This window comes from Sorex araneus, chromosome 5 (assembly GCF_027595985.1).
Source record: "Sorex araneus isolate mSorAra2 chromosome 5, mSorAra2.pri, whole genome shotgun sequence".
Lineage (NCBI taxonomy): Eukaryota > Metazoa > Chordata > Mammalia > Eulipotyphla > Soricidae > Sorex > Sorex araneus.
In genome coordinates, this window is record NC_073306.1 from 29,204,089 (window position 1) to 29,216,649 (window position 12,561).

At 44.6% G+C, this 12,561-nt stretch overlaps 1 protein-coding gene across 1 annotated transcript in view; it reads left to right on the forward strand.

Moving 5' to 3' along the window:
* The window catches only part of IPP (intracisternal A particle-promoted polypeptide), a 72,494-nt gene that overhangs the window by 52,352 nt on the left and 7,581 nt on the right, over nt 1–12,561 (forward strand). The window lies entirely within an intron of this gene.

Below are 12,561 nucleotides of genomic sequence, written 5' to 3' on the forward strand. Positions count from 1 at the left end.
TCAAGCCGGCCGATGCCCAATAAGACTCTGGGTGAGGGAACGGCGTCCCTGCCCTGGCACCCCGGCTGGCTCCGGCCAGAAACCCGCCCCATCGCTGGGCCGGGGGCGTGACGCCAGCCTCAGGGCGGAACTACCAGTCCCAGAGGGTAGCGCGTCGGGTCGGCCGCGCGGGACTCCAGAACCCCGCCGTGTAGCCCGCTGGGGGCTGGAGTCTTGACGCGCGCACGTGAAGAGAGGCAGGAGCCGAAGGTGGGAAGGGGTCGGAACCTAAGCGGAGCTTAGTAGTTTGGTGACGCAGGGTGGGAGAGCAAGAGTGCGGGTTCGGGGGGGAAAAAAAAGGTACACCTATAATAACCCCCCGCCTCTTTCACTCGCGTCCGAGTCCTAGTGCTGCGCGAGGGGATAACAAACCGCTGAGCTCGCGCTCTGCGGCCGCGTGAAGAAAGGACGCGCATTCGCTTCTGCACAGGGGACGGGGACGACCGCGCGCAGACCCGAAGGGCCGTGACATGGGATTGGGGGCGGGGCAGGGAGAAACCGCCGTTCACCGGGTCGAACGTTGGCGGCGTGGGGAGCCGGAGGCGCGGAAGGGGGGGGGTCACCCAAACTGCCCTTCTGCGCGTGCGCGTGCGCTCCTGTGGGCGGGGCGAGCGGGTGGGCGTGTGTGAGGTGGGGTTGGATGGGGAGGGCCGAGGCCGCTCGTGGCTCCTCCCTCTCTGCCCGCTCGGCCCCTCCCGGGCGGTGTGGGCCGGGCAGCCATTTTGGGAAGAGCTTTGTTATGGTTGTGGGCTATCTATCTCTGCCGGATCTGGAAGCTGGGGACGCTCCCTCGGACGCGGCATCTGGACCCCAGCTGTAGCCCCGCCGCAGCCCGGTGAGTAGGGAGCTCCGTGCCGCGCAGCAGGAGCTGATCTGGAGTCGTTGGGGTGCGGGGCTCCGCCCGGTGCCTAACCGCCGGGCTGCGGAAAGTAGTTGGAGGAGGCTCTCACACAGGTGGTTGAGTGTCGGTCGGCCCGGAGGGTGGGGAGGGGGCGGGGAGCGCAGCCCACCGCGGGCGGCGGGGCCGACGGGGCCGCTCCACGGGGCCGCGCGGAGCTCCGCCGGGGAGCGTCATCGCGGCTGCTCCGGAGCGCTCCGACTTCAACTTTGGTCTCGGGGTCGGATCTCTCACCTGCGGCTCTCTGGCTCCGCTCCAGGCGTTCCGGCCCGTGCGGCTGGCTGGGACGGGCTTACTGAATTCGCAGCCAACGGCTTTTTTTTTTTCCTTTTTCTTTTTCACCCCCGCCCGAGAAGGAAAGAAAAATCTAAGAAGGGAAAAACTCGTGGAAGTCTGAGGGGAAAGAGCAGTTTAACCCTCCGCTGCCCACTTCTCGGTCGCGAGGTGTTTTCATTTATTTCGAAGCGGCGTCTCCGGCACCCACCGACCCCTCCCTCCCCCGGAAAAAAAACGCTGGTCGCTCGCCAAGTGTTTGAACGAGTCACTCCCCCCTCCCCCCGCCGGGCTTTTTTTTTTTTTTTTAAGTTTTCAATCTACTTTTCACATTGTGAAATTCAAAAGAAGGGCTGAAATCTAAAATGGCTGGATCTTAGGGAAGTGCTCGGAGCTTGGGTAACTTAAATACGTCAACTGGGTTCAGTATTTTCGGTCGTTTCTCCTACGGAAACGGCAGCTGAGTCTTTCGATCTCTTCTTGCACGAGTGGCTTATCTGGGCTGCTCGGGGGTGTCAAAACAAAGGTGAGGCTAAAGAAGTTCGCTTACTCCAAAAGTTTGCTGGCGTATGGGGGCGGTGGCTTCTTGTTGTTTTGTTGTTGTTGCTTTGTAGTTTGGGAATCGGGCGGTGTTAGCAGCCAAGTTTGTGTTCTGAGGTTTGGTTTGTCATCTTTGTGGAAGTGCTGCTTCTCCACGGTAGTCATTTTTGCTCGCTAGAAAGTAAACGAAGTTAATGGGGCGGGGGGGGGGGGGCTGCTGTTCGCGTTTGAGTAACAGCAGTCACAGTCCGGGTAAATCCCGTTTAAAAAGGTAAAGTACTAAAGCAGATTGATTGGATTGGCAATTTGTGGACTACTGGCCTTTCATATGCAACGCTTGAATGGGTTCTCAAATTTGGGGTTTCTTAAAAGCGTGTAAGACAGACATAACGTGTAGTTTCGGAGTGACTCGACTGTTGTGCCCTTGGAAACAAAAGCTTCTCTTTTTGTTTGCTTTTTCAAACCATCAGATCTAGATGTTTGGCTGAAAACAAAACGGGATAGCCTAGAAACCAAAACTAGTAAACCTCAGTTTTCGCAAAGGTGCTAGAGCTTCGAGTTTAAAATGATAAAAATAAAGGATAAGCAAATGCTAATTGTGAATGAAAACTTTGGAATAGTAAAATAAATTGTCACCTTCCCTACAGTATCAGTTTTAGCCTATGGTTTACTTGGGGTGGTTTTTTTTGTTTTTTGTTTTTGTTTTTGGCCTTTTGGGTCACACCCATGCTAGAGGTTACTCCTATCTCAGCACTCAGATATTACGCCTGACTGTGCTAACTCAGGGGATCATTTGGGATGTCCAGGGTCGAACCTGGGTGGCCTACGTGCACGCAAACGCCCTAACCACTGTACTATCACTCCGGTCCAAGGTTTATCTTTATTTTAGCACAAAAGTTTTCACCGTTCCTGTAGCTTTTTTTTTTTTAACTCTTGAACTGTTTTTGATAGTTTTACAAGAAAAACATTTAAGATACTTTATAATAAAACTTATTAATCAATCTTTTTGTTTTGACATCGTTGCTTGATTGACCCAACCAATTTGGCTGAGATTTTAAATCTGATTTTTTTAGATACTCAGAAGATTTTGTGCATATTGGTGTAAATATTCTTTCGGTTGGTTCTAGGGAGTATGAGAAATTGGTACCAGTAGAGCTAGTAGAACATTGATAGGAAGCTTTTTTATTTTGAATGAATTCAACTTACTGATTTTAACAGACACTACTTGTCAAACTTGACTAAGAGGACATGTCCAACCATTTTAAAAATTTTGGGGTGGTGGGGAGGTAGCACAAGGGCTGGGACGCTTGCTTTGCTCCCAGCAACCCAGGTTGGTTCACCAATTATCCCATATGATCCCTCCAGCCCACCATTATTGATGGCTGAGTGCAGAGCCTGGAGTAACTCCTGCACACTGCCGGGTGCCACCCCAAAATAAAAAAGTAGGATGGAATGAAAGTTGGGGTGCATTTTATTATGGTTAATATGTATATATTATAACATTTTTACATTAGCATTAGTTCACTAGAGTGTAAGCATTTGTTTTTAGGGATGACTGTTACCTCATCAGAGTATCACTATGGTATCCCCTTAGTATAGACAGTAGGACCTTTCCTTTCCTCTCCCCACCTCAGTTCTGTACTCAGTGTAATTCATAATACTCAGTTAAACCGTTCTCTTGATGGATTGCTTATCTTTCTTTGGATTGGGTTTTGGCTTTTTTGTTGTTATTGTTTGTGCCACACCCAGCAATGCTCAAGGATTACTCCTGGCTCTGCACTCTGAAATTACTTCTGGTGGTGCTCAGGTGACCATATGGAATGCTGATGATGGAACCCAGATTGGCCTCATGCAAGGGAAGCACCCTACGAGCTGTACTCTCTCTCCCGCCCAACTTATCTTTGTTTTATGACTAAATTATATGCAGTTAATTGTCAACATTCTAATATATCAGTACTGACTGACTGACTGTTGGTTATAATGTTTTACTCATGAGGTAGTTTTTTGTCCTTATTTTATTTATTTATTTATTTTTCTTTTTGGGTAACACCCGGCGATGCACAGGGGTTACTCCTGGCTCTGCACTCAGGAATTACTCCTGGCGGTGCTCAGGGGACCATATGGGATTCGAACCCGGGTCGGCCACATGCAAGGCAAACGCCCTACCCGCTGTGCTATCACTCCAGCCCTGTCCTTATTTTATAGTTCAGGGAAATATGGCCAGACATTTATCCAGCTAGTATGTAGCACAACCTGTATTCCAGTCTAAATACTTTCTTTCTTCTCCACACTTGCTCAGTCATCGCTCCTGATGGGCTCAGGGGATCACATTGGGTGCTGGGGACTGAACCTGGGTCATCCACATGTAGGCAAGCACTCTGCTCACTGGACTCTCCCTCCAAAGCCTTAAGTTATCTGTTTTGAAAGTCATTTTTCTTATTACAGCTGTTGTTCTTAACCTTGAAAGATAATTTAATGGGAAAGATGAAAAACAAAAAATAATATCAAAGTGTCCTACTTGAAAAAATAGTTCATAAACAGGCAAATTTTGGTGTCATTAAACGATTTTTCAAATAGATGGGGCTAGGATAGAGATTGGGTCCTACATTGATAACTTACTACCTCATATGTGACTAGTTACTCAGGCTGGAATATGTTTTGTGATTTTGTTGATACCTAGTTGCCAAGTCACTTCTAAATCAGATCCTTTTTTCTGGGAGGGCAGAGGGCAGCATACCCTGTGATACTTACGGGCTCTGCACTCAGGAATTACTCCTGGCAGTGCTTGGGGGACCATATGGGATGCCTGGAATCCAACCCTGATTAGCCATTTGCAAGGCAAACGTCCTACATGTTACACTATCACTGTGGTCCCAAAATCAGACTTCTTTTTATTTCCCAAATAAGTTGCAGAATAAAACTGATCAAATTTGAAAAATAATTCAATAGGAGGAGCTGAGTTAGTTTTTCTATCCACAGATACATCTATGCATCTTTCTTGGGTTGAGGGGAGGCCCACCTGTGGTGGTGCTCAGGAATTACTGCTAGTTCTGCATTCAGGAATCACTCCTGGCAGGCTCCAGGAACCATATGGGATGTTGGACATCAAACCGGGGTCAGGCACGCATAAGGCAAGAGGCTGTACTTTCTCTCCAGCTTCACATCTTTACATCTTAAACCAATGAAGTAAAATACTCCTAATATTATATAAACTGAGTTTTTATAGGTGTTTTCAAACATATTTGGCAAATACTTAAAGGAGTCTAGGGCCAGAGAGAGTATACAAGATTTAAGGTGCTTGCCCTGCCCTGCACATAGGTTTGATCCCTCTACCACAAGTGGTTCCCTGAACATGAGTAAGCCCTGAGTACAGCAGGACCCAGACCAACCAGTCTGATTATTTGCTCTAGTAAAAGAAAAGAGCTACTGGACTTATTTAATTTTTGTTTTTCTGTGCCACTTCTGGTGATGCTCAGTATTTACTTCTACTTAGGTGTTTAGGGTCGTTCTTGGTGTTGGGAGTGGGGTGGGAAACATATGCAATGCCCAGCATAGAACCAAGGAGTCTCTGACCCTAATAATTAGATTTTAATTGATCTGATGGGCAATAAAGCTTTCACAAAGGTGTTTTGAGAACCTGGTGAGATAGCCCTTCAGGTTGGGCCACTGACTCTGGTTGAATCCTAACACAGCTTTGTGGTCCTCCAGAACCACTAGGAATAAGCTGAGAACTGCAGGGTGTGTCCCCCCCCCCCAAAAAAAATTCATTCTTTCTAGGAATGCTAGAGGTTGTACTGTAGTATCTTTAGTGCCCAGGGGCTAGAAATACCTAGATGGCTACAAGACATTCCTGCCTCCAAACAGTATAGTATCTTAACAGATAAGCACCAAAGTATTCACAAGAAAAACAGCATAGAAAGTGGTCCTTCTTAAAGGAGTTGGTTATTTAACATACGTTAAGTTTACTATTCTCTGAAAAATCTATTTTACCTTGCATTAATCAGACACAGGACTAGAGAGTCACTAGCACAAACAGATTTTAGTACATTTCTGACCAGTGTTCTATTTGCATAGAATAGTTGCCAGCTTTATTTGTTTGGTTTTTGGGCCTTACCCGATGATACACAGGGATCACTTCAGGTAAGGTCCCCCCAGCCCCCCCTCCCGGTATATAGGGAGTGCCAGCTATTGAACCGGATTGACTGCCTTCAAGGCAAGCACCCTGCACCCTACTTGTACTATCTTTTGGCCCCATGTTTTTGTTTTTTTCTTGGCAGAAAAGCTGAGTTTATAGTTGGCTATCCTTTTTTTTTTTGGGGGGGGGCACACCTGGCGATGCACAAGGGTTATTCCTGGCTCTTCACTCAGGAATTATCCATGGCGGTGCTCAGGGGACCATATGGGATGCTGGGAATTGAACCTGGGTTGGGTGCATGCGAGGCAAATGCCCTACCCGCTGTGCTATTGCTCCATAGTTGGCTATACTTTTGATCACAAACTCTTACCTGCTGTAAGTCCTTTTATTTTTTGTGAAGGGGAGGGTGTACACCCAGCAAGACTTAGAGGTTACTCCTGACTCTTGCTCAAGGATTGCTCCTGATGGTGCTCAGAGAACCATATGGGATGCTGGGGATCAAACCCAGGTCAAGGCAAGTGGCCTGTCCACTGTGTACTATCTCCAGCTCCATGTTTTTGTGTCTTGATTATATTAATTTTTTCTAATTACTTCTGTCTTTGTTTATAATAAATATTCGTGGGAGTCAGGGTCAAACCCATATGTGCTTAGGGCCTCTTCCTGAATCTGTGCTCAAGAGAGACCACTGACAGTGTTAGGAATCAAACCAAGATTGTGCACATGCAAGAATCTTAACCTGATTGCACTCATTTGTGGAATATAAAGTAACGGAATGAGAGACTAAACCCAAGGATAAGTACCAGGAGGTTTGCTCCACAGCTTGGAAGCCGGCCTCACATGCTAGGGGAAAAGACAGCTCAGATAGAGAGGTGACCACCAAGTAAAGGGTGTTTAGAGGGCCCGCTCGGGATGGGAGATGCATGCCGAAAGTAGACTGAACGTGATGGCCATTCAATACTTGCATTGCATACCACAACACCCTAAATGAGAAAGTAAAAGGGAATGTGCCTGTCACAGAGGTTGGGGTATGGTGGTTGGGGGAGATGGGAGGGATACTGGGAACATTGGTGGTGGAGAATGGACACTGGTAAAGGGATGGGCACTCGATCATTGTATGACAAATGTATGCATGAGAGTCAGAAAGAGAGGGACAGACATACAAAGATTGCACTCATCTGTGGAAATAAAATAACAGAGTAGGAGACTAACACCCAAGAATAGTAGTATATAATACAAGGAGGTTGCCTCCATGGCTTGGAAGCTGGCCTCACATGCTGGGGGAAAGGCAGTCTGGATAGAGAAGGGAACACCAAGTAAAATGTGGTTGGAGATCCCGCGCGGGAAGTGAGATGTGTGCTGAAGGTAGACTAGAGACTGAACACGATGGCACTCAGTGCCCCTATCACAAACCACAACACCCAAAAGGAGAGAGAGAACTGCCACAGAGAGAGAACAGGTGGAGTGGGGGGTTGGGCGGAATGTGATTGGAGGGTGGGAGGGACACTGGCTTCATTAGTGGTGGAGAATGGACACTGGTGGAGGGATGGGTTCTCGAACATTGTATGAGGGAAACACAAGCATGAAGCTGGGTAAATTTGTAACTGTACCCTCACGGTGACTCACTAATTTAAAAAAGAAATTAAAAAAAAAAAGAAATGTATGCATGAAAGTTTGTAAGTCTGTAACTGTACCCCACAGTGATTCATTTAAAAAAAAAAAAAGAATCTTAACCTGAACTAATCCTCAGGCCTTCATAAAAAGTATTTTAAAGGGTCAGGGATGAAGCTCATGGAAAGAACATTTGATTTGGCTTGCGTGCGTGAGGCCTTGAGTGAAATCTCTGGCACCACCAAAAACAAAAGAAGAAAACTTTGAAAAGTTGATTTTTGGAGGGCTAGTTGAAAGGTAGAGCTATTTCAGTATTACTGCTGCGTGTTTATAAATTACTAGCTTTACTTTTTTAATTAGTTTTAGCAGGTATGGTAGCACTGTAGCACTGTCATCTTGTTCATCTATTTGCTCTGAGTGGGCACCAGTAACATCTCCATTGTGAGACTTGTTGTTACTATTTTTGGCATATCAAATACTCCACGGGAGCTTGCCATGATCTGCCCTGAGCAGGTATGATGGGAAGGGTAATTGAAGCCATTGTGGAATTCATAAGCTAGAAGCTATAATAGGGTCTTCTAATCTCACATTTATATCTGTCATTATTTCTTACAACTCTTACAACACTAGTTTAAATATGCATTCCCCTGCAAGTATGTATACAGAAGTTCCAAGAAGTTAAAGTGATTTGCATAATATAATGAGGGGGAAGGGGTGTGTATACACATACATGTGAAGCTTTCCGTGATTACAAAGTGAGGTTTTCATCACATGTGGAGAGATGATGTGACATGATAATTTAGAATACCAGTTTTGTAGCCTGGGTTTGAATCTCAGAACTGGTACTTAAAGCTTTGTGAGTTTCGGACAGCTCACAAATACCAAATTTTTTTTTTAATTTTTTAATTTTAATTTTTTTTTTTTTTTTTTTTTTTTTTTTTTTTGCTTTTTGGGTCACACCCGGTGATGCACAGGGGTTACTCCTGGCTTTTCACTCAGGAATTACCCCTGGCGTTGCTCAGGGGTCCATGTGGGATGCTGGGAATCAAACCCGCGTCGGCCACGTGCAAGGCAAATGCCCTACCCGCTGTGCTATCTCTCCAGCCCCCTACCAAATTTTTTTTTGGCTTTTGGGCCACACCCAGCTGTACTCAGGGCTTAATTTCTGCCTCTGAGGGATCACTTAGCAATCACTCCTGGGTGGTGCTCAGGGTACCTCTTACAGTCTGGGTGATCCAGCCCTGGTTAGTTGCAAGCAAAGCATAAGCTTTACCTGATATTCTATCTCTTTAGCCCCTACAGGAAGTTTTTAGATGAAATTAGGTGCTCTTTTTTCATGTGAAGTAGAGGCACTAATAGCATTTTCTCATGGGTTATTGTGCGACTAGATAATGGTTTTTAGTAAGAACATCATTATTATTAAACATATAAAAACTATCTCTAATGAGCATCCTTTCACCACACCTAAACAGATGAAATCTAAACAGAATGTTGTACATAGTGGTGTTTTTCTCCCTTTAGATAATATGATTCTGTGAACTTTTTTTTTTATTGTAGTTGAGGTAATATGGTTACATTATGGATTCTTCTATTTTATTTGACTCAGAATTCAGGTTCCACACACTTGTAATTGACTCTTTCAAATCTCTTAATTTGTTGTGTGTTTCTCGTTTTTATTCTTTGCAGTTCCTCAGAGAAATCAGATTATTTGTCTTCAGTTTCCGACTTTATAGATTTTCTTGATTTCCTAAAAATTGATAATTGAATATAGAAGCTTAGATTGAGATTTTTCTATTGAGGGAAATAGAGCAAGATGACTTTGTAGTTGTGATTCTTTAGATATTTTATTTTTTCTTTCTGTTCATTGGTTCCCATCCGTATAATTTTTTTTTCCGCTTTTTGGGTCACATCCAGCAGTGCTCAGGGGTTACTCCTGGCTCTGCACTCAGGAATTACTCCTGATGGTGCTTGGGGGACCATGTGGGATGCCGGGAATTGAACCTGGGTTGGCCACATACAAGGCAAATGCCCTACCTGCTGTACTACAGCTCCAGCCCCATCAGTATAATTTCCTAAGTTAATTTTTATTAAAAACACCATGATTTACAGAGTTGTTCATTATACAGTTGTTTCAAGCATTTAGCGTATCCAAACCACCAGTGTGACTTTTCCTCCGCCAATATCCCCAGTTTCCCTCCCAATCCCAACCTGCTTTCCTAGGCATATAACGTTAATACCATTTTCTTGGGGGCTTGAGTGATAGTTCAGCAAGTAAGGTGCTTGTCTTGCACATGGCTGGTCTGTGCACCGCATATGGTCTCCCCAGCCCTGCAGAAGCGATACTAAGCATAGAGCCAAGAGTAAGCCCTGAACACGACTAGTATGAACCAAAAGCAACAAAATACCATTTTCTTAAAATTTCTCTATTATCTAGTGTATATTATTCTACGAGTTACTCTCCTTCAATATTCTTTTTTTTTTTTTTGCTTTTTGGGTCACACCCGGCGATGCACAGGGGTTACTCCTGGTTCTACACTCAGGAATTACTCCTGGCGGTGCTCAGGGGACCATATCAATGCTGGGATTCGAACCCGGGTTGGCCGCGTGCAAGGCAAACGCCCTACCCGCTGTGCTATCGCTCCAGCCCCTCTCCTTCAGTATTCTTGTCAAAGACAAATGATTTGGTTTATTCTGTGCTCAATTCATTTGTTTCCTTTCTAATCAACCCCCTGCCCCAGTTGAGTCAGGGATACATCTAGCAGTTGGGTGCTTGCTTTACATGTATGAGCTAAGTGTACTTAGTTTGCATGTTTTGGGATTTTTTTTAAAGGGGAGGGTCTGTTTTTAGTTACTATCCCTGTTTGATCTGAAAACTTTACAAAACTACATTTTTCCTCTCCCGCCCATAGTTTACTCCCCCAACTCTCATTTTTTATTATATTTTCAGTTCCCCCCTTCTCTTTTGTTGATGTTGTGAAGAGAAATCATACAAAATAGGGTGATTTGCATCCTAGCCAGAGGCTGTCTTTCCCTCAACTGCTCACTAAAGCTCAGGCACTACTTTTGTTCCCTTCAAAAATGTTTAGGCAGTTAACATTTATTCATTCATTTAACCAACGTTTCAACAATCTCCAAATTACTTGAAGCAAAAAAGAGATGAACGTGTCTTACCCAAATCACACAGCTATTTCAGTAGCAGAGCCAGCTAGGTCAAAAATCTGCTTTTTAATATAGAATAGTCCTTATTCTTTCAGCATCACTGACTGAGACTGGACTGTTCCTGAGAATGATTTTATGCAGTTGTATTTTTGTGATACCACTTAGAATGTTCCCCTCTAATACTTGAATTTTTCCTTAAGCTTATTGCTAAAAGTGTTGAACTTTTTTGATTAAAATACATTATCCCTTATATTTCCTTTTGTATCATAGAAACCCATAATATTTGTTTGACCTTATTATTGCTAAAATTGATCATTGGATTAAGATACTGGTCTAATCTAGTGTTTCTCATGGATGCCATAGGACTCCCCTGTGGCGCCAGGATATGGGGGGAGGATGTTAACAAGTTTAAAAAATTCACATAAATGGAGAGGGGTACACAGCTTGAGACTAGATGGCCACCTGAAAGACAGGGGGGTTACAGGAAGAGAGTAGGTCTGAAGGAGGCCGTAGTCACAAATAGGTACAGAAACATTACTGTTTAATAAATGTTTTTATTTATTTTGATTTTGGGTCCACACCCAGCCCAGTGCTCAGGGATCACTCCTGGTGCATATGGATGACATACAGTACCTTAATATGCTTAAGTATTTCTAGCCCCTAGACAGTAAGTTTTTTCCCCCTTGGAAAAGAAACTTACTTGCTTAAATGCTACTTTGCACACATGTTCTCCAGTCCAAGTCTGGGGAACTAGCTCAAAAAGGCAGGAGATAATGTAGCAAGTAAGGTGCTTGCTTTGCACTCTGCATGCTCAAATTTAATACTCTGCACTGCTGTTGTGCCCTGCCTCTGCTCCACTAGAAATGATCCCTGAATGCAGCCAGGTGTCCTCCACCCACCCCCACTCACTAAGAGGGGAAAAAGAAAAGAACCACTAACCTTCATGCACAAGATCCGTCAATTTGACAGTCAGGACAACATAGCTCCATAGCACTGCCAGGTAAAGCCTTGGTGGCCTCCAGGACCACTAGAACTGACCATCTAACCATCTTAGACCAAGAATACCCTAGTATAGCTGGGGAGATGGTAATGTTTTTTGTTTTGTTTTTTAAGTGAGCCAGAGCTATAAACATTAGGTGGATGTACACAGCTGACCTGATACCACTTATGGTCACCCAAACACTGCTAGGATTGATCCTTGAGCACTTCTGGGTATGTCCCCTCTCCCCCCACACCCGGCAATATACAGGGGTTATTCCTGGTTTTGCACTCAGGAATTACACCTGTGGTGTTCAGAAGACCATGTGGGATGCTGGGAATGGAACCCGGGTCTGCATGCAAGGCAAACGCCCTACCTGCTGTACTATTGCCCCAGCCCCCCTCTTTTTCTTTTTGGGTTTTGGCAAACAGCTTTCAGAATTTGCTCCTGTGCTGTGCTCAGGGATCGTGTGTGGTGCTCGGTATCAAACCAGAGTCAGCCATGTACATGGCAAATCCCTTAACTTCTGCATTATCCCCAGGACCCCAACCTAATTTTTCAAAAATAACTTTATTGAGATTAATTTACATTAATAAAATTCACCCACTTTAGATCTATAATTTATAGAATTTTAGTAAAGTCACAGAGTAGTTACTACATAGTTTAGTAACCATTTTCATGATTTCAGAACATTTCATCCCAGAAGAAAACTCTGATCTTTATCAGTCATCTCTGCAGCCCTAGTCAACCACTAATCTACTTTCCATTCTAAATTTGCCTGTTTGGACTTGCAATTTTTATACTTATTTATTTTTAAAATTTTTTTCTTTTATATAGTCTAGCACTGTCATCTCGTTGTTCATTGATTTGCTCGAGCGGGCACCTGTAACGTCTCCATTGTGAGACTTGTTACTGATTTTGGCATATCAA